The 21,367-nt window shown below is 34.6% G+C and overlaps 1 long non-coding RNA gene across 1 annotated transcript; it reads left to right on the top strand.

Moving 5' to 3' along the window:
- Nucleotides 1-2,029: 2,029 nt before the first annotated feature.
- On the top strand, nt 2,030-4,009 carry LOC122015953. The gene is made up of 3 exons (XR_006121011.1): nt 2,030-2,256; nt 3,019-3,233; nt 3,813-4,009. It is a non-coding gene; the product is annotated as an uncharacterized LOC122015953 (long non-coding RNA).
- The last annotated feature ends 17,358 nt before the right edge of the window (nt 4,010-21,367 follow it).

The raw sequence follows: 21,367 nt of genomic DNA on the forward strand, positions 1-21,367 counted from the left end.
GTTTCATGAATTTCCGAGATCGTTAGATCCATATTTAGTGAAACATAGATAGTTTAGTATTAATTAAGTATGTTAGCGTTTAACGCATGTTCGAATACGTGTTTAAAATTTAAAATATAGATCTACAGATGCCAGAATTTCATGAAATAAGAGTCTATGAGTTTCTAATTTTCTCTTATTCATAAATATATCCTCATCCTTAATTTTAAAATAAGATATTGAGTTTCGTGTTATTTTTACCTGAATTAGGTCAAATTCGGGTTAAAAAATCACCACACTAAATATATGAGATTAAAATTATGGATAAGGATATTTTTAAGATCATGAGAAAATTAGAAACCCATGGAAACTTGTTTCATGAAATTCCGAGATCGTTAGGTTCATATTTAGGTATTCTGAATGATTTTTCTTTTCTTTTTTATTTTTCTTAAATTTGGGACGAATCCTGGATTCGTCCCAAAATCTGGGACGAATCCAGGAATTCGTCCCAAAATTTGGGACAAATCCAGGCTTCGTCCCAGATTTTTAAAAAATAAAAAATAAAAGAAAAAACATTTATAAGACCTAAATATCGATCTAACGATCTCGGAATTTCATGAAACAAATTTCTATGAGTTTCTAATTTTCTCATGATCTTAAAAATATCCTCATCCATAATTTTAACCTCATATATTTAGTGTGGTGATTTTTTAACCCAAATTTGCCATAATTTGTAATAAAAAATTCACCGCAGTTAATAATATGTTAAAATTATGGATGAAGATATTTTTAATATCACGAGAAAATTAGAAACCCATAGAAACTTATTTCATGAAATTCTGAGATCGTTAGGTCCATATTTAGGTCTTCCAAATGATTTTTCTTTTATTTTTTATTTTTTTTAAATTTGGGACGAATCTAGGATTCATCCCAGATTTAAAAAAAATAAATAAATAAAAGAAAAATCATTCGGAAGGCCTAAATATGGACTTAACGATCTCGGAATTTCATGAAATAAGTTTCTATGGATTCCTAATTTTCTCATGATCTTAAAAATATCCTAAATTTGAATTTTAACCTAATAAATTGAGTGTGGTAATTTTTTAACATGAATATAACCTAATTCGTAATAAAAAATTCACCGCACTCAATATAATATGTTAAAATTATGGATGAAGATATTTTTAAGATCACGAGAAAATTAGAAACTCATAGAAACTTGTTTCATGAAATTCCGAGATCGTTAAGTCCATATTTATTGAAACATAGATAGTTTAGTATTAATTAAGTATGTTAGTGTTTAACGCATGTTCGAATACGTGTTTAAAACTTAAAAATATAGATCTACAGATGTCAGAATTTTATGAAACAATAGTCTATAAGTTTCTAATTTTCCCTTAATCATAAATATATCCTCATCCTTAATTTTAAAATAATATATTGAGTTTTGTGTTTTTTTACCTGAATTAGGCCAAATTCGGGTTAAAAAATTTCCACACTAAATATATGAGGTTAAAATTATGGGTGAGTATATATTTAAGATCATGAGAAAATTAGGAATCCATTGAAACTTGTTTCATAAAATTCTGAGATCGTTAGGTCTATATTTAGGCCTTCTGAATGATTTTTATTTTTTTGTTATTTTTCTTAAATTTGGGACGAATTCTGAAAAATCATTCGAAAGGTCTAAATATGGACCTAACGATCTCAAAATTTCATGAAATAAGTTTCTATGGGTTCCTAATTTTCTTATGATCTTAAAAATATCCTCATCTATAATTTTAACCTCATATATTTAGTGTGATAATTTTTTAACACAAATATGACCTAATTCGTAATAAAAAATTTACCGCACTCAATATATTATGTTAGAATTATGGATGAAGATATTTTTAAGATCACCATAAAATTAGGAACCCATAAAACTTGTTTAATAAAATTCCAATATCTAGATAAATATTTAAGTTTTCTATTTTTTTTTAATTTTATTAGAATTTGGGATGAATTCTAGATTCGTCCTAAAATTTGGGACAGAAGTTAATTTCGTGCCAAAATTTGCCCTAAATACACGCTCCTTCTCGCCCTAAATACACTTCTTCTCGATTCTCTTCCATCTTCTGCAGCGACGGCGACAAGGGGGAGGCGCTGGTCTAGGGTTGCTGTTGTCGGTCTGGCCGAGGCGCCAGCGACAATGGGGAGGCGGCGGCGGGCATGGGGCCGCTGGAGGCCGGCAGCAGTAGGGCGGCGCAGCTCTTCCGCGGCGACGATTTCCGTCAGGTAGGGTTTCTCTTCCCCATCTCTTCTCTCCTCTCCGGCGCACCTCCTAGATCCGGCTAGACCTGGCCAGATCAGGCCGTTGGCCCACCGAGTTCGGCTACTTCCGGCCGGTCACAGCCCGCTTGGGCCACTGTCGGCCGGTGGCGGCCATCCTAGGTCGATGCCCGCCAGTCGCGGCCACCCTAGGCCGCTGCCGGCTGGTCGCAGCCACCCTAGGCCTGTGCCGGCCGGTCGCGGCTACCCCTGGCCACTGCCGGTCTGGGCGCCGACGGCAAGGGGGAGGCAGTGCCGGGTAGGGGGCCTCTGGAGGCCGGCAGCGTCTGCTTCCGGCCCGCCAGTGGGTGCTTCTGGCTCCCAGCGGCAGCCCATCACAAGTCATCTCTTGCATTTTGGTAATCTTACCTTCATTGCAAAGAGTTCAGACATCAATCTGGATAGTAAAATGTGGATATGATGATTCTTGTCCCAATGACATAAAATCGAGCAGGCATGCAGAAAATAGATATTCTTATGGTGAAATGTTTACTAGAACATATTAGAAAGGATCCATATTGGAGGTGGAATCATGATAGGCCGAGTTGGATTTTTGGAAAAAAAATTACAGCATCTTTAATAGTAATCTCTTGCATTTTGAAATATTTACTTTGTTTACTTGTTGAAATTTTGAACATATGTATATGTGAAAGAGAGTTTTTTTAGTTTTTGTTGTTGTTGTTTTAAACTTCTTCCTCTGAATAGATAATGCAACTTTACTTGTATCAGGAACTGTTTAAATTGCTAGTTGAAGGGCACTTTATTTGAAAGGGATGAACAAATGAGAGAAAGAGATCGTGAAATGAGAGATGTGCTGACAACAAGACTGGATTTTGCAACATCTTCAGTTGAGTTCTACTTTGAATTAGTTTCCTCCTGGTGACAGTGATGATGATGATGGTGATAATGATGGCAGTGGTGGTGCTTCTTCTGAAATTACATAAGTATGAACTTTTTTTTTATTGAGTTTTTTTTAATACTCTTTTATTGAGTTCTACTTTGAGGAAGTCTTTACCTATTAAGTTTTATGTTAGGATTTTTTGGCATGTCATGTTGTAATTATTTATATATTTTTATTTTACCTTGATACTTTGTGTTATGTCATGTTTCGATACTTTTATTATGTCATGGAACATTTGATACATGTACTTTGTGTTATGTCATGTTTTATATATTTTTTCCTTCCTTACTAACTGCAAATTTAGCTTAGGTTTCAATATTTTTATTATGTCATGAAACATTTTGATATATGTATTTTGTGTTATGCCATGTTTTACATATTTTTTACTTCCTAAAGTGTTATTATAGATTACATGAGGTATACATTGTTTTATAACATTTAGTTAAAAGTTTCATTTCATTTATTTATATGTTTCATGCAATTTAAAGATGAATGATATCTTTTGCCATCTAAGCTTTTGATATATTATGACAATCATCTAAGTTTTGCCATGTAAGCTTTTTGATATATTATAGATTTTTTTTATAGCTATTACTTATTGTTTGTTTATATTTTGACCCAGGAAAAGATGAACGAAAAAAGGCGAATTTGCACCCCGAGGCATGATGATATGTATTTTTTGCTTTCACTTGTTAGGTTTGTTGTATAGATATTTATTATGAGTTCTTAAAGTTTGATTTGTTTGAGTTTAACTTGTTTGGATGTTATAATTGTATATGAATTTGAAATATTTAGTTTTAGATATCTTTTTTATGTTTAGTTGAGGATATGTATTTTGTATGAATTTGTTTGTATTAATTTAATTTGTTGGATTCACAAATATGGTGAAGGATGTATGATTGTAAAAGGTTGAATGTTTGGTGGATGTTTGAATGTTGTTTATGCTGTATATGTATAAATGTAAACAAGATATAGGAAAAAAGAGGGGAAATGTTGGAAATTTTATTTTTTAGTTTTGCGACAAAATTTGGAACGAATAATATTCGTCGCAAAATTTGCAACGAATCCAAATTTGTCCCAGATTTGGGACGAAAATGTATTTTTGTGGCAAAGCTGTGACGAAAATTAGGTTTTTTTAATCATGCTAATTTGCAAATTGTAACATTTTTTGCAACAAAAAAGTTTTGTAACAAATCTGGCAAGCTGAATTTGCGACAAATATATTTTTGTTCCAAAATTCGTCCCAGTTTTGGGACGAATCTGTGGATTCGTCCTAGAATCTTGGACGAAATTTGGGACGAAAATTAATTTGTCGCAGAATTTGGGACGAATCTGTGGATTCGTCCCAGAATCTGGGACGAAAATTAATTTGTCGTCGTTCATAAATTTTTTATATTATTATTTTTGTCGCCAAATTCGTCGCTAATTCTGCAACAAAAATAATTTTTGTCGCAAAGTTAGCTATAACAATTTTGAGACAAATATTATTTTTGTTTCAGAATTGGCGACGAATTTGGCAATGAATCTAATTCGTTGCTAATTTTGTCGCATATTTCATCCCAAATTTTGCGACGAATACTGTTTTTGTTGCAAACTTAGCAACGAATTTGGCGACAAAATATTTTTTATCGTCAAATTCGTCCCCAAGTTGGGAATGAAAATTTTGGGACGAAAAATTTTTCGTCCCAAAATTTGTCCCAAAAATTTTTGCAATGAAAATTTTTTAGAAATTCGTCCCAAAATTTATCCCAGATGATTAATTTTTTTGACTTATAAGTAAGAAAATGAACACAATAAAACACTGATGGTTTTACTTGGTTCAGAGCCTTCGGCGACTCCTACTTCAAGACCTAGATCCCGTGGACCTATAGATGGGTAATCCACTAAAATACCTCTTCCGGTACCTCCGGAAGAGATGATCAAGTACAAAGAAGATAGGCGAAGTGTAACACACTACACTTCCTTTTTCAGTAATTAAGTACAAGGAAATAATTTCATTACCGACACGTAGGGATTGAAGCGAAAAATGCTTGTGTGTCAATGTTAGTTTGTTGGCCGAGATCGAAAGTCCTCGGAGCAGTAGTCAAGCATAGCAGCTTCGCAGCAGAGTCACAACAGGAAGCTAGAGAAGTTGGAACCTCAAATGGACGCGCAGTAGCTCGTATATCAGTTGTGTATTGACGCTTGGTCGAAACTGGCTTATAAAGGACATGGAAGGCGCCTTCCATAGCTATTGAAGATGCCTTCAATGTGGTAAATTTGATCTCGACTTCGTTGTGCTTTATCTGCGATGGGATCCAAAATTTATCCCTTGGAAGGTGCCTTCAAGCCATTGAGGGTGTTTTCCATGAACAGTGCGAAGGCGCCTTCCATCCCTTGGATGATGCCTCAAGTACTGTTTATCAAAGGCTTTTTGTGCTCTTCTTGCCTTGCAAAGCGTGTTAGTGCAATAAACAGGATAAGGACCTACAAGACAAGTATTAGCACAATAATACTGAGTAGTAATTAGACCCTATCTCTCTTAAGACCAGGATCTAGTCGAGGTCTCAGTTTAAGGATCTGAAATGGACCTAAACTGGACCGATGCCTACTGTCCCTCAATTGGGGTGCGTCCTCACCGAGTCACTCTCTTCGAGTGACTTACTTTTACTTACTTGGCAAGCATCTGATCCTTCAGACCTATTTGGACTTTTTCTGACCTTGCTTAGTATCTGACCAAGCTGATCTACTAAGACTTGGCTGCAACACTAAGTTAGCACCATAGATATAAAATGGTAAAGACAAAACAGTGTTAGCATTATTAATAATTCGCTAGTGCAGTCGACTAGAAATTAGTCGATCACATATTACCTAGGGCTATCTTCCCCTAGAGATGCCTAGCTTCACTCATTAGAACTTCCATTGTCTAGCTTCACTCATCAGGACTTCCACCACCTAGCTTCACTCACTAGGGTCCGACTTCACTCACTAGGAATTCCACTACCTAGCTTCATTCACTAGGGCCCGACTTCACTCACCAGGACTTCCACTACCTAGCTTCACTCACTAGGGCCCGACTTCACTTACCAGAACTTCTCCTTGCCTAACCTCCAGTTGGACTAGTCACTCAGTAGACTTCTCACTTGCCTAGCCTTTGGTTAGGACTTACCATTGCTAGTCATCTAGTCCTGACTAGACTTTTCTCTTCTAAACAACAAATCCTGTTTAGATCAACCCTTAGTTAAACTGACCAAACTAAGGTACATTGTCAAACATCAAAACCCTAGAGATCGATTGCACCAACAATTATAACATTACACAAATGATACCAACCACATAACCCATTTATAAGTACTCCGGAGTAGTTTTGATATGATCTATCGAGTTAAGTTAGGTTCTCTGTATGTTTCATGTCGTATATCTAAGTGTACAGGAAGTTAGGAATACAAGAAGTTGAGTGAAATACACAGCGAGCAAGAAGGATGACACGGAAAGGGAGTCGATGGTCTTGGTACAGCTAAGAGACTAGAAGCTGCGGAAGAGTCTACAAGCGGAGTGAGAAGGACATGCATGACGCATCTGAGGGATAAGAAGCTGAAAGGAAGTCCGCTCGAGGAAAAGACCGGAGTTGAGTTCGGGTGAACTCAACTTTGGACGGTCGGAGCATGACCTAAACAAGCGGAGTTCAAACATGGTCAACCTAAAAGTTGACCATGAAGACTTGAAGGCCTTAAGTGCCTCATGTGACTTGAGGCGCCTAAGATGCCCAGCAGATCAACTGCCATGAAAAGACCTCAAGTGCCTCAATTGATTGGAGGCCCCGTGAATGAACAGTAGCTGAGGCGCCTCAGAACAATTGGAAGTGCCTTTGATGATCATAACCGTTGTAGAGGTGGATAAGTAACATATTACATCTCAGCCTAACGGAGGTGCCTCCAATGAACAGAGGCACCTTAGATCGGCCAACAGCTAAACATTGACAGCGATAAGGATAAAATTTATCTGGTTAGAGGCACCTCAAAGTGTTCGAAGTGCCTCTGATATGCCACATCAACAAGTAGTCACTTCGATCAGTGGCCTATAAATAGCACCCTAAAGTCAATTGTAAAGAACACATCTGTACTTGCATTTTCTATTATTGTTCTTCAAAGTCTGTACTTTCAACTACTGTAAGAGGTTTCTCCACGTCTGACCTTTGTCGAAGAAGGAAATCTTTAGTCCGCTTTCAATTGTCTTGAATTAGCAACCTCTCTTATTTTCTTTATGTTATTTGTTTTGAATTAATTCTGTGTCCATGTTAACTAAAAAGCAAGAGAAATTCTAATTTTAATTGCAAGTCATCTATTCACCCCCTCTAGCCGGTCTACTTGATCCAACAAATAGTATCATAGCCTAACCGGTTTAAAAGGACTAACTGCCAACTAAAGCAATAAAAAGATGGTCAGATCAAACATTCACTCACTGAAGTTCGAGGGGGTCGGAGTTCGCGCTTTGGAAGCGACGAATGAAGGTATATTTAAAAACAGATTTTGATATATTGCTAACAATTAAATATCATTTTGAAGCACCCAAAGATAAGAATGGAGACTAAAAGAAGACGCACCAATGGAATAGAAGCAGCAAACTGATTTTGTAGCCAACAACAAGAAAGAATTCTATCTGTTAAGCATTCTACTGCCTTAAGAAGTTAATCAGATCGACGCCTACAATTCCACCAAAGAACTCTGGGAGAAGTTTCTGAAGCTTCACGAAGGCACCTAAGAGGCTAAACTAGAAAGACGAGACCTACTCCCTAATCAACTAACCAATCTCTGAATGGAAAAGGGAGAAAAGGCAGCTCAACTGCACGCAAAACTCAAGGAGAAGATCACCGAACTTAATAACTTCAGAGAAATGGTAATGAATCAAAGATTCACTAAGGTATGCTCTAAATGCATTTCCAAGAACACCGAAATAGACGTCAATAATAGACTTCTACTACATCTCCAAGGACCTCGAGATAAGCAGTTTAAAAAAATTATTTTTGACTTTTGAATTTCACGAATCTCGCTGTGCAGGATCTATAGAAAAGTCAAATAACAATATCGCTTTAAAAGCTAAGAAGAACAAACCAAATTCAAAATCATCTCTTGATAAAGATCGATAAAGAAAGACATATCAAGGATAATTGTCCCATACTAAAGAACAAGGCAAAAGGAAAAGACAAGAGGATAAGAAGGCCCAAGAACAAGAACCTTAAAGCAATATGGAGCGAGTCGTCATCAGAAGAATCTGAGATCGAGCTTTATGCTAGACTAACATTAATGGCAAGTCATCGAGAAGAAGACGATGAAACCACTTTGGAAGATAACATCGATGAAGGGGAAGCATCTTCTTACGAGTCTGACATGATAAATGAGGTACATAACCTTCCCTCTGATCAACTTTACGAAGCTATTAAAATGCTAAGTAGATCTTTATACAAATCTAGAAGTGAGTTTCTTGAAATAAAAAAAGAAAACTTAATTCTAGAAACAAAATTAGAAAATACATCTTTAAAACAAGAAAATGTTGAAAATGAAAATAAAAAAATTAAAAGGTCAAATAGAATTATTAAAAAAGAATTATTTTTTGCTCATATTTAATTTTTTTTACAAATTCTAAATTTTAAAAATTATGGAGGACTAAATTGATATTTAAAAAATCACAGACACCAAATTGAAAAAATTACAAAAAAAGATATTCTTAAAAAAATATTTAATCAATCCAATAGAAAAAAGTTTATATTGGTTTCAAAATATTTTTAGATTATAGATTGTTTTTGCTAAGAAATTTAATTGCTAGAAATTAATTTAGTTGAATTACTAATGCATCTGCAAAATTAGTTTTCGTGAGCTTTTTTTTAATTATGTTTGTTAATATTAATTTAGTTAATATTTTCTGTTTGTTTTTTTAATTAAATTTTGATATGATATATATATATATATGTTATTTATTAGCAGATTTTTTTTTAGAATTTTTCAATAGTTATATAGTTTTTTACATTTTTTTTTTAAATTGAAAATTGAAAATTTTTAGATATTGATTTTTGAAAAACTCAATTTTTTTAGATAACCGTTATATTTTAAAATTTTAAAAAAATTAGCACATTTTTTACAGTCAAATTCTATTTTTAAGCATTGAATTTCAAAAATAATTATTTATACAAAGAAAAATATTTCTTGACTATTAAAAAATCTATTTTCTCATGAAAATATTTTGTACTGTCAAATTAATAATGTTTAAAATCAACAAAATTGTTCAGAATTTTTCAATAGTTATATAGTTTTTTACAAATTTTTTTTAAAAAATAATTTTTTTAAAATCGAAAATTTTTAGATATTGATTTTTGAAAAACTCAATTTTTTTTAGATAACCGTTATATTTTCAAAATTCAAAAAAAAATAGCCCATTTTTTACAGTCAAATTCTATTTTTAAGCATTGAATTTCAAAAATAATTATTTATACAAAGAAAAATATTTCTTGACTATTAAAAAATCTATTTTCTCATGAAAATATTTTGTACTGTCAAATTAATAATGTTTAAAATCAACAAAATTGTTCAGAATTTTTTGAAAATTATAAATAATTTTCAAATTTTATTTGGAGAATTACAAGTATAATTCTTAGAAATTATGTTCTATGAAAAATTATTGTTTGAGAAATATACAGACTTGCATGTTGTCTGTACAACCCTTAAAAAAATTTAAAATATATACCTTTTATTTTTTTTCCTCATTTTATTAACCCTATTTTTGATATCATCAAAAGGGGAGAAATTATAAGTGTTAAGTTAAGAGATATTGAAAATTTTTATTTGTACCTAATTGCAAAATTTATTATTTTTAAATGTTAAATCATTCATTAATTGTTTATCCTAAATGCAATTTGGGTTGATGCACATGAAAAAAGATGGAGATTATAAATATCCAGGGTAGTTTTAATATGATCAACCAAACTAATTAGTTAGGTCATGTGTATGTTTGATGCATTGTGTCTAAGTGTTATGGAACTTAAAAACACAAAAAGTCGAGAGGAAGACATAGCGAGCGAGAAGGATGACATAGAAAAGGAGTCGACGAACTCAGTGCATCCGAGGGACGAGGAGTTGTGGAAGAGTATACCGATGGAACGAGAAGGATGCGTGCAACGTATCTTAGGGATGACAAGTTAGAAGGAAGCTTGTTTGAGGAGAAGGCCAGAATTGAGTTTGAGTGATCTCAACTCTGGACGGCTAGCGAAGTCTGAAAATGGTCAACTTGGAAGTTGACCATGAAAACTTGAAAACTCAAGCACTTTAGGTGACTTGAGGCGCCTCATATAAACAGTAGCCGAGGTGCTTCAAAACAACTGGAGGCGCCTCTGATGATTAGAACCGTTGCAGAGCAGATAAGCAACATATTCCATCCCAGTATAATGAAGGCGCCTCCGATAAACCAAGGTGCTTCAGATTCGCCAATTCAATTAAATGTTGGTAGAGGTAAGGGTAAAATTTATTCAATTGGAGGCGCTTCCAAGTATTTAACGTGCCTCCCAAATGTCATGTCAGCAAACGGTCATTAGAATAATGACTTATAAATAGCACCCTAAAGCAAGTTGTAAAGAACACACCTACACTTATATTTTTCTATTCTTGTTCATCAAAGTTTATACTTTCAATTGTTGTAAGAGGCTTCTCCACCTTCGACCTTTGTCAAAGAAGAGATCTTTAGTGCGCTTTCAATTATCTTGGATTATCAACCTCCCCGGTTGTAACCCAAGTAAAAATTATGTCTCTTACTTATTTTCTTTATGTTATTTGTTTTGAATTAATTGTGTGTCCTTGTTAACTAGAAAACAAGAGAAATTCTAATTTTAATTATAGGTCGTCTATTCACCCCCTCTAGCAGGTCCATTCGATCCAATACCATTCACAAAAACAATCAAGCATCATTCATCCAACTTCAAAACAAAGATGAATATTCAAACATCTCAAATAAAATATAATATATTTGAATCTAATAATTAAAAAAAACACACCTCATAGCGAAGACAATTAAATCACTCCAAGCCTAACTAGTAGTATTCAATCCTATAGGAAATATAGTACAATAGGTTATTAATAAAACAAGGAAATAAATAGTGATATATTATTATAATTATGACTAACAAATTGAATTTAAACTAAACAAGGTGAACAATTGTAGTTTGGATAGATAAAGTATGTTATTTAGAAAATTATTTTACACACCTGAATGCTAGTTTGGATATTTGATAGTGATATATAGAATAGATTTATAATTGTCCTGAAAAGATATAATATAATTAGAGATTCATAAATATGAAATTCATAGATATATTTTATATGTTTAATGAGTGATAAATAAAACAAGAAAAGTTAAAGGTCAACACACCTCTTAGTGAACTACTAATTAGTATTGTAAGGGTTCTGGGGGTCTTGAGTATCTTGAGAGTAAAAACGATGCGACATTTGACTCATTCAAACCAGAAATTCTTGCATTTCCCGTCCAATTTGCTCATATCTCAATTGGACGGTCCGAGACTCTTGGAATTCACGCTCTAATGTCGAGAGTCAATTCTTCAAAATTTGATTTTCTTGCTCTAAGGCTTCAACTCTTGAAGATGGCCCGCTAGGATAACCTTGGCTCTGTGAACCATCACATGATCATATACAACTCTCACTTGGGGCCCAACATAGTAGAGGGTAGAGGACTTTTTACTTCCATCAACCACATCATAATAGATCGCATTTAACTGGTCAATGGATAGAGTTTGTAACTCACATCCCTCGATAGCAGGCTGAGACCCCTGTGCATCCCTAGTAGTTATTTCTTCCTATTTACATAAAAAAAGAAATCATATCATATATATAATTAGAAAAGCTAATTATTGTTAACGATTAAAGATATTCAAGTTTATATTCTTACGTCTAATGTCAACGATCGACAAATGTGTCATCCTTTAACTTATGTGTCTTGGTAAATACCTCCCAACAGGTAGGAGATCATTGTAGCTCACTTTTTTTAATATTAAAAACATATAATTAAATCAAAATAGTAAAATTCATTGATAACCACATAATTCTTATATAAATTTATTAATTGTAAACTCACAAAGTCTATGACGTGCTCACGATCGATCAGAATTCAGTTGTATGGATCCGATACTAGGGCCAGCTAGCTCAATGTTTGTGTTGGTTTGAGCTTTTATTGCATTTGTCTATTATATCTCTGTAGTCCAGATGGCTTGCCATGCATCCCAAATATCCTTGGTACATAGAATGGTCTTATTTTCTTTTGTCTTGCTTTCTATAGCATATATCTGTGTAGAGTTTGGCACAAGCTATCTTCCAAGTTGTATAAAATGTTGCCTTGTGCCTCAGCTCCTAGATATATCTTTTCTATAATAATAAGTTCACAAATTAGCATAAAAAAAATTTAAAATCTTGATAATAAAAATAAATTACCAAAAGTTATCATAACAAAAATCTTTTATCCCTTGGTCTATACGCCTCAATGTAGTACCAAAAGCACACAATCATTTTTTAAATTTCGATATTATATACGCTACTACTCGATGACTATTATTGGGGGTAAAATTGCATTAAAAATTTTAAATATTAGAAATATCTTACAAATAAAAAAAATGTAATGGAAATTACTAATAACACCAATACTTACAAATCCCAACAATCTTCAACACAATCTAGCCACCGAGTGCAGGTACAAGATCCAACATGTCTAGTCCCCTCGGAACAGTCTAGTGGCTAGCACATGAGGTGTTGCCACCATGAGATCTGGAGTTCGAATTTCGGCAAAGCCGAGGTAAATGTCTCCCTTATGTACTAGTCACTATTCCAAAGGCTAGTAGCTGCCCGTGATTTACCTTCTCCGTGTTGGTCCTGGAACGGGTTGGCGGGGGTGCTGGGCCTTTTGCCACCAAGATCCAACATGTCTATACATGCACAAAGAATAAGTATACAAGAAGTTGCTCAACTAGTCAAACTAGGTTAAAATCCTCCATATAGTCTTTAGGATTTTCTCACATTACGTGGCTAGTCGAGGCCTCATGGCCAAGGCTCAAGTCACAACCAACTGAGTCCTTGTAACTGGATGAGGCCTTACGGTTGGACGAGGCCTCACGACCAAGGCTTAAACCACAGTCGACAGAGGGCTTGCCGCCAAGGCAGATCTAGCCGGCTAAGTTTGATGCTGCGAGTACACGACTGGACAAGTTCACGATCGCGAGTTCACGATCGACCAAACTCGCGGCCACGAGGTCAGGACTAACCAAGCTCGCGGCCAGGGCAGGCCAAACTCGCCACCGCAAGCTCACGACCAGAGACGCTGGAGATCGGATAGGAAGGGAAGGGAGAAGATCATACCAATATCAAGGAGGAGAGGACACCGGACATGTTAGAGATCAGAGCAGACGCCAAAGATTAGAGAGAGCTCTGACGACGAAGATTTCACTGGAGGGAGAAATCGAAAAACATGAGTGAGCAGAGTACATGAGTTCGGGATTTTGTACTAATTTTAATCCTAAATTTAACAACAGAAATTTAAAATTCTATCTCTAATTAGTAACAAAAATTATATGTCCGTTGCTAATTACTAAATTTAATGATGGAACCTTAAGGTTCCATCACTAAATAGAGACTAAATTAATATCTGTCTAAATACTAGTGATAATTAATGATGGATATATAATATCTGTCGTGAATTAGATACGAAATTTAAATTCTATCTCTAATTAGAAACTGATATTATATTTCCATCTCTAATGATTTAATATTAACTATATTTTTTTGTTTATAATGACTATTTTAGTGATGTATTTATATTTTCATCTCAATTACTACGAAATATTAATAATAGAGATATATTGCAACGGTAAATTAGAGAAAAACCTCTAATCGTAACTTTAATTTTGTATGCAGTCCCTATATTAAAAAAACTTTGTTTCTACTTCTTGTATACAAAGTTTTATTTGTTTCAATTCTCTCATGCAAATATCATTACCTAATTGTCCCTCAGATTTTTTTAAGTACAAAAAGTCCAAAAATAAGTATAATTACTTTTAAATTCAACACTTTAAACTAGAATTGAGTATATTTCTATCAAAATTGTCACTCAGATTTTTTAGGTACAAAAATCTAAAAATGAGTATAATTTCTCTTAAATTCAACATACTTTAAAATAGAATCGAATATATTTTCTATCAAATTGAGTATGATTTTTTCCTACTTAATATAATTTCTCCTAAATTCAGCACCATTAAAAAAATCTAGTATATTTTTATCAAATTGAGTATCATTTAAAGAAAATCTAATATATTTTCCATCAATTGGTGGAAAAAGAGTCATGTTCAATTTGATAGAAAATATACTAGATTTTTATTTAATATATTGAATTTAAGAAGAATTATATTTATTTTTAGATTTTTTATACCTAAAAATATCAAGGATAATGAGATAAATTAATATTTATTATATTTAATTAAGGAGCAGAAATAAATTTTTTTTTATTAATAGATACTATATGTAAAATTTAAATTGTGATTATGGATTGCACGTAAATTTCAGTCAATAATTTTGTAGGTAAACCTCATTTTGTTAAAGTGAACCGCCGTTCAAACAAAGGCCCGCGGGCTGTTACCTAAATCTTCACCACCTCGTAGAACACTCCATTAACTGATGATGATGTCACGGTGTCACCGTAACGTTACAATCCAACAGTAACAATTCCCATTACCCGTTTCCTTACCTTATTTCTAATTGGGTTCCTCATGGACCCCAACTGCTTAATCAAATGAAGACCACAATTGCTCCCTCCTCGCTCGCACCCCTCCCTCTCCCCCCTCCCTCTCCCGTTACGACACCATCTTTTGCCTCGATTTGCAAGAGAGGTAATGTGTTCTGGGTCAATTCGCCTTCTCCAGTTCGCCTCTCCTCTTTTCCCCATTTCTTATGTTTGTCTAGGTCTAATTTGAATCGCAAATATATTTTGGGATCCCTAATTCGTTCAATAGCCTATAAGATCTGAATATTTTAGCAGTTTGACATTTTTAACATGCAATAAGGTAGACATAATTGTTATCTTTTCTTCATTGATGCCATTTGGGGTGGGAATGTATTGGTTGTTTCGTCGTTCATCAATCCAGACAATGTAAGAATTGGCAGCATTTGCTGGTACTAGGAAGATGCAATTTTGGTTTACTGTAAAAGACGTAAAATAAAAATAAAAATTCATGAGCACGCTTATCCATAGATGTGGACGACATGTTTCTTGAGAGAATCCTGATAGTCAGAGATGGAAAGAATGCAGAGAGAATAGAATCAGGAAACAAGTATGAAGTTTAGTAGAAGATAGACAACACAAAATACGCTTTGGAGGGTTAACAAAGGCAGGATTGAAAGATACAGAAAATAAGGTCATGCAGCTGCATTATTGATTGAGTGGTATGTAATGACACAGAGAGAAGAAAAACCATAAAATAGATATAGACGTTAGTGTGAGATAGAATACATTCAAACTAGCAAAATTAGGATAGAAAGATGCATGAAACAAGGCCATATGAGTTTCATTAGTGATTAGGCTTTATATTTCAAGCTAAGCTGATAAACTAAATCACCGCTACTAGACCACGACCTCCATTGCTTGGTATACGTGATTGTTCTTTTCATGCCAGATTTGGCAAGACCAGTTCATTGCAACGTTTATTCAGGAAGAGTGCTGCAAGTAAGATTCTGGTGGATCCTTCCATTGTCAGAGATATATATGGTAGCTTGGCAGTTGTATGTCTACAGAACTTTAGTCCTAACTATGGTAAGTCTCTTATAATTGGAGATTTAAGTGCACAAAATCTTTAACCATGGTTGAATTTAATATGCACTTCAGGCCATTTGTTTGCATCATCTGATTTGTTTGACTTTGACTTTAGTGGATAATTTATTCATGGGAACAACCAAAAGAAAACTTTTGACCTCGAGGTATATGTTTTAGAATTCTGTTAACAAAGATGTGGTTGGCACATGTTCTTTTTTTATCCTCAAAATGTTCTCATCTTATTGTTGTGCTTTATAGTATGTGATGCTACAGTAAGAAAGAATCCATCTGACATGAGTTAATTGTCATGGTGTAGATCAAAATTAAGATAGTCAATACTAGAGAAACGGATCTTTGGCCGATCAGAGAGACCCTTATCCGATTGACCATCTGAGTAAACAATTATAGTTAGTCCGATCGATAGAAGAACAAACTACGCGGACCGAGAACCCTAGCCGAGCAGACCACCCGTATGGCTCAAAGAAAAGCGTTGATATTATACACTTAAGGAAGCAATAAAATAATAAAAGAGGTAAAGACGGATAATGAATAAAGAGAAAACTAAATAGAACACTCAATCTATTATTAAATGAGAAGAAGTCAAGATAAAAATATCCTCTACCGGTAATCAATATCATTAAACAGGGAAAGATGGAGGGTCATCAGAAAAAGTATAAAAAGGGCATGTCAGATATGAAGGGAAGAAAAATCTTGATCCTTGGTACACACTTTTTTCCTCTCTTATTTCTTACTTGAGCGTCGGAGGGTCAACGCCAGGGACCCTTTCTTTGGTTTTGGTTTTGTTTTGTAGAGAGCGAGATTTTCATCTAGTCAGCGGAACTGCCACCTCCTCAGCTTTCCAGCTTCGCGCCTTTGGACAAGATCAATATGATAAATGAACTATCTTCTTTCTAGGATTTTGACAGAGCTTCTCATCTAGAAGGTAAAATTTCTAGTCTACCATAATGTGTTAGCGCATAATTGTTTCACCTTAAGCAGTGTTTCATAGCCAAAGGTTGGACACACTGGTCTTTGGTTTCCACCATTTGAAACTTGTTTGTGTTGCAGTTATGGATTAAAACCTCCAAAATAAGCTTAAGTAGTGAGGTGGTGTCACGCCTTGGACTCTGGTCATTACTGTAATTCAAGGACTGTTGTCAATCACAAATAGATTTTTTCTTTTCTCTTACAAGTAGCTTATAAAATTGCCACTAACACGTTCTTTTTTCCTCAATAAACTTTCTCTAGACATCTTATTATTTTACAAAATTTTACTTCCGTGGAATTGTTCATGTCTCTTGTCTAAATGCAGCTGGCATTGGGCTTGATGTACTGTTTCTGTTTGCCTATTTGGCACAAGTGAAAAGTCACTCACATGGCAACCACTGGTAGTATCTAGTGCTTTGATGACTCCGAAGCAGCATATAGCAATTTTCACCACAGCAAGTCTACCATAGATGACGGGAACTGCTATCAACCCTTTGTTTCGCGCTGCTTACCTGGCCAAGGATTATGAACGCAAGGTCACTCTTTGTAATTCCTTGGCTTCCTTTGAAGGATCAAGTTTTAGTGTATCCAAATAAAATTAGCTTCAATTCACCAAGGGAGCATGAAGCCTATGTTCGTTCATGGCTCAAAGAGAAGGCTGAAGTTGCCTCAGACTTTAATATTGCTTTCTATCCCGGAAAAGTAAGATACTATGGGCCAATTATGGTGTTACCTACTAAGTATATTTTAATATATTTTCCTGAGCTCTTTGCCATCAGATACAACTAGATTAAGGGCTTTCATTAACAAATTATCTTGGTTGCAGCCGTTTTGTTCTGATTACTCCTGCTTTCTGATCTAATTTGTCAAATGCTGTTAAGAATGGACAGATACAAGCCTTTCTGTTGAAATATGCCAATAGTTGGGTTATTCAGATCTACTGCCACAAGGTTAGTGTGCTGAAGCATGTCTCAATTGAATTTTCTCTTCTTTTTTCACACACCTTCAGGGTTTTGCAAGGAGCAATAATTTCTGTCAAATTATGTTGTGGATTTATTTTATTCTTTCGTTGGCTGATAGAAAAAAAATCCCACACCGACAATATGGAGTAAGTTGTGGTCAACAACATTATTCTTGGATCAACTTTATATTTAAAATCATTACTTTCTACCCTAGTTTTACTTATTTGTGATTATAGGCACTAAATGGCTGAGATGTGGATTATCTATAGGGGCAGCCATTATTAGTTTGGCGAGGAAAATCAAAATCAAACGTATCCAAACCAAAATTGAAGTGAAACTGTCTCGGTTTGGTTTAAAACCAAATCAAAAAATTTTGTTCGGTTTTGGTTTGGTTTACTTTGAAAACGTTAATAAAAAAAATAAAAATTTTAAAATAGTAAGTATAGTTAAGCCTAAGTCATTTACTCATTTGCCTGTCTTCCATGGTTTGCGGCAATTCACCAAATTTGATGTCAAAACCTTCAGAATATGCTCTTGATTACAAAGGATCGTCACTTTGAAATAGTGAGGAAAAATGCTATTTCTACTTGAAATAGGCTTACTGAACTTGTACACTAAAAATATTTATTGTCATTTAGAACAAGTTTTGCTGAAAATTTATTCTAAAGCTGAATGGATCTATGATCAAGAGCATGCAAATAATTATTGTCACTCTGTTCGTGAAAACATGCAGTTGACTTTTTCGAGGCAGGTTGTAAGAAAGTCTGCATATATTGTTACTCTGTTCATGAAATTGTTGGTTGCTGTTGGATAAGATTTATAAAATGTTTGTAATAAGTTGTTTATCTGGCAGCTAAGATAAGGATATGCCTCTAATGCTATTATAGAATAAGATAAACTGAAATTCAAGACTACTTCGATAGGTTTGGTACAAGAATTTATCCAGGTCGTGATCATGTAGATTCTTTATTTCATGAGTAAGTTGGTAAATAATTCAGACTTGCATCACAAGTCACTTATCTTCATTTAGCATCACAAGTTGTACAATGCAACGAGTAAAACTAGATATTTGAAGTATATACATTGTGACATTGGATCTATCTTTCTAACATTTAACAGATATTTGTAATGTGCCCAGAAAACCAAGATATGTTTTACACAGAAGTTCGACATTGCAAAAATACAGTGTCATCATTTGGTTTGTTGATATTAACAACATTTCTGAGTTTCTTTGAGAGTTTATAAGGCTTAGTTGTAATCTAGAGGCATTTCATCTTCGAATAGTGATTTCACATCTCTAAATCGACATTCTTCTCATTTCATTTACATGTGGACAAACAATTTGTTTCGTAAACAAAGATACTATCTAGTGGGATTTTCTTCCCTACGTTGAGATCCCTAAACTCTTGATGATCAATGCAATTCTTCTTTCTTTTGAATAAGTATGTGGCTTTTTTATATTTTTAAATATTTTATTTTATAAATTCATGATGGAAAATTATCATCATTTTGGTACAACAGTGATCCGATTGATGCCTTGTGAAAATGACAATGCATGCTTCCAAGTTGCCGACTTGGATGTACCTATATTTTGGTTGGAACGTGTTGGACCGATTAAAAGGGAGGTTGAATAGTCCTGTAAAAATCAAAAGTAAAATCCTTCTCATACTTTTAAAGTAATACTTGTATAAATTAAATAAAGAAAGAACTTTAAAAGAAAGGAGATATCGGATTTGACTTGGTTACAATCGGGGAGGTTGTTAATTCAAGGAAGGTGATCACACTAGATTCTCCTTCAGGCGGAGAAGCCTCTTTTACAATAGTGTAAGCACAGAAAAAAGGAAACTCAACAAAACAATAGAAGCGCACAAGTGTTGTTACAATTTCTTGTTGAATTTCAAAGCTTCTGGACCAAAGTTGTATTTATAGCCTTGGTCAGGGCGCTTGGAAGGGTTTCAAGCACCTGGGAGGGGATAAAACTTTATCCCTTTTCGTATAAATCGTGTTTGACCGTGATCTGGATAAGATCCATGCCCGAGCGCCCGGAAGGGTTCCAGGCGCGCCGGACTGGTCCGGATGTCTGGACCAAGAAAGTCAACAATGTTGACTTTTTCAGTCCGGGCCCTCTGCTCCGGTTCAGCTCACCTCAGTCCGGGCCTTCCGTTCCGGCTCCGCTTGCTTGGGTGATCTCGACCATCCGGAATAGGCCTCACCCGAACCCAACTTTCGGCCTTCTCGAGCAGGTTTCCGCTCCGGCTTCTCGTCCCTCAGAATCGTCGCATGCTTCCTTCTCGTCCGCCAACGTACTCATCCGCAGTTCTTTGTCCCTCGGACGCACCGAGCTCGTCGGCTCTGTCCCGTGTCGACCTTCTCGTTAGCTGCGTCTCTTGCTCCCCGAGCAATCTTCCGCTCCGATTTTTCGTCCCTCGGAAACACCACACGCTTCCTTCTCGTCCGCCGGTGTACTCTTCCGCAGCGCCTCATTCCTCAGACGCACCGAGCCCATCGGCTCTCTCTCATATCGTCCTTCTCGCTAGCTGCGTCTTCTGCTCAACTTCCTGTGCTTCTAAGTTCCTGCATACTTAGACACAGGATTAAAACACTACAGGACCTAACTTAACTTGTTTAATCACATCAAAATAATCCTGGGGTTCCAACATTTTTAACTAGTGAATGCTGCTGTGACAGATAATTGCGTATTAAATTTTTCATAAGAAAATAATTTTTTTTAATTATATTCTTGGATAATCATCTTATTATTTAATTAATAATGTGACTTTTAATGTACAATGAGACAATTGAGATATGGGGTGTTGTCATATGAGGTCTTAGGGTTGAAACTCGGTACCTTGGCTACTTGTATTAATGGCTAAGAGTCATCCGTAATTTACTTTCTCCGTGTTAACCTAGGGACAGATTGACAGAGGTACTGGGGAGAGCAAATCACTTTTTCCCATAAGTATAAGATCTTTAATAATTAATTTTGGTGAAAATCAAAATTCAATTATGTTAATTTTTTTTATATTGAAAATAATTTTAAGATTTATTAGTAATTTTCTTTGATTATTTTTATATAAAAAATATACACACTGTCATAGTTCTCTTTAGTTCTATGTCTTAGGATTGGTAACACCATGAGCGAAGAAATTTTTATAAATACTTAGGGCCGACAATATTAAAAAGCATATTTTTCTATATCTTTTAGTTCAAATCAAATATAGTATTTGTTCTCTAATAAAAAATTAAATTATTTTTTTTATGAGAGAAAGTATAACTAGTTGTTGAGATTTAAAGTGCAATTTATAAGTTTGAAGTACTAATTTATACGTATTCATATAATATATTATATTATATATAATATTTTATTTTTTGATAAAATGTACTATTATTTATAAATTCAAAT

This window comes from Zingiber officinale, chromosome 8B (genome assembly GCF_018446385.1).
Source record: "Zingiber officinale cultivar Zhangliang chromosome 8B, Zo_v1.1, whole genome shotgun sequence".
In the NCBI taxonomy this organism is placed as follows: Eukaryota; Viridiplantae; Streptophyta; class Magnoliopsida; order Zingiberales; family Zingiberaceae; genus Zingiber; species Zingiber officinale.